This window comes from Austrofundulus limnaeus, unplaced genomic scaffold, assembly GCF_001266775.1.
Source record: "Austrofundulus limnaeus strain Quisiro unplaced genomic scaffold, Austrofundulus_limnaeus-1.0 Scaffold468, whole genome shotgun sequence".
In the NCBI taxonomy this organism is placed as follows: Eukaryota; Metazoa; Chordata; class Actinopteri; order Cyprinodontiformes; family Rivulidae; genus Austrofundulus; species Austrofundulus limnaeus.
This window is the reverse complement of record NW_013952870.1, coordinates 371253-373232: the sequence shown is the minus strand read 5'-3', so window position 1 is coordinate 373232 and position 1980 is coordinate 371253. Positions and strand designations below refer to the sequence as shown.

The following is a 1980-nucleotide window of genomic DNA, read 5'->3' as shown; positions in this document are numbered from 1 at the left end:
TTCATACAGGGAGTGATGAAGTTATGAACCGACAGTCAGAAATCATGAAGAAGGATTTTATTCAGCTGCTGAATGCTGTTAAAAATCTCAACATGGAAGTTTTCATCAGTGGACCGGTTCCCACAGCCAGAGGAGGAGCTGAGAGGTTCAGTAGACTGTTAGCTCTTAATGGTTTTTTGGAAAAATCCTGTGCTAACCATTTTGTGAGATATGTGGACAATTTTGATCTCTTCTGGGAAAGAAAACATCTATTCAGGTCTGATGGAATGACTCTGAATCAAACTGGAGCACAACTACTGGTTTCAAACATGAAGTATTTCCTGAACAGAGTTCTGGACACAGATGAACCACAACAGCTGACGTCTGAAGGACAGTTGGAGAAAACTGAGATATCAGTGGAACACAGTGTGCCAGTTACTGATATGGAGACTGCTTCAGAATCAGAATCAGAGAGAGAATCAGAGAGAGAGGAGCTACTTCAAGCTGAAGAACCTGAAGAACAACTGGATTCATCAGCATCACAAACAGAGGATCTCTTGGACTCTGAGACCCCAACAGGACAGCAAGTGGAATGTCCTCTCCTGGATTCTGCTGACAACATGAAAGAACCTGATGAGATTAAGATCGAACAAACACCATGTCCAGGGAAAGAACCTGATGAGATTAAGATCAAACAAACGCCATGTCCAGATCCAGTTAACCCTCCATCTCCAGTCTCTCGCACTAAACCGAGATCTACGAAGAGTCACAGAGCTCCACCACCACCTCTGACACTTCCATATAACAAAATAGACAATCCTGTGTGTGTTCATGATGGTCCAAAGACTTTTTGGGTGAAAACTAAGTTTTGGAGTTAATAATTACTGTGGGAGGATTAAAGAAAACTGAATTACTGGGGTAGGTTAGCATATGCTGTTCTTTGTCAATCAACAAATACTATTATGACTTGGTTGGAAAGTGGATGTTGGTAAAAAGGTGTTTGTGGATAAAATGGTAAAATGGATTTTGAGGAAGTTGAAAATGAAACAGAGGTTGACTCTGTTAGTGATGGTTTGGTGAGGTGTCAGATGAGGGGTTTTGAAGTACGTCAGGAAATTTGGAGGTGTACCTTTATTAAGTTGTTTGTTTGAAGTTTTTCTATAATTTGAGGGCTCTGTTTGTAAGAATGAGTGATATTTTATTTTGATATGGAGTTTTCTCGTGTTTTTTAGTCCATGGAGGTTAGAACATAATGTCTTTTGTTTGGATTTTCATTTGTAGGTAAGTGATTTGGGCTTAGATAGATTGATTTTGTTTGTTATTTTTGTAGTTCAGCTCATTCTGAGGGTAAGACATCCCTCTTTGAAGTTTTTCTACATTTAATCTGATTTTGTTGTTTTTTGACATTTACTCTATGTGTTGACATATGTCTGTGTTGATTTTTAGTGAAGGAAAGAAAGATTTACTCTTCCTTGTGAATTTTGTTTTGTTTTATTTTTATTTCAACATTTTGGATTTCTGTGTCTTCATATTTACATAATACAGAGGTTTTGATAAAAGGGGGGTGGAATTTCTCACAAAATCAGAGATAAGCTTCAGTGATTAAACTTGTGGTTATAATTTCAAGACACATGACTTTGAGTTTTGTTTTTAATTTTCATTTTTAATGTGACATTTATTTTCCACAAGAGACTGCCGTATGTTTTCTGTCATTCCAGGAGATGACAGCCGCGTCCTGGTGTTTAAATGGACTTTTGGACATTGGACTCTAATGCTCACCTCAGGAACTTTAGTGCTCGTGGATGGACTCAAAACTGGACACTGCTCTGAGTCTGGGATAAGATGAAGCATTGACTGTTTCAAGTCTACCTCAAGTTTGTTTCAAGTTCACATCAAGTCTAGTTCAGGTCTATCTCACCTCAAGATGAACAGTCATGTTATCAGCTGGGTTCTAATGTTTTTTTTATGTCTGAATTTTGAAGTTTGTGTTATGTCATGACT

At 38.0% G+C, this 1980-nt stretch overlaps 1 long non-coding RNA gene across 1 annotated transcript; it reads right to left on the bottom strand.

The window, feature by feature from the left end:
- Positions 1 to 162: 162 nt before the first annotated feature.
- On the bottom strand, positions 163 to 1926 carry LOC106529815 (uncharacterized). Its single transcript, XR_001311683.1, has 2 exons — positions 655 to 1926; positions 163 to 609 (listed from the first exon to the last, which is right to left on the bottom strand). It is a non-coding gene; the product is annotated as an uncharacterized LOC106529815 (long non-coding RNA).
- Positions 1927 to 1980: the final 54 nt, after the last annotated feature.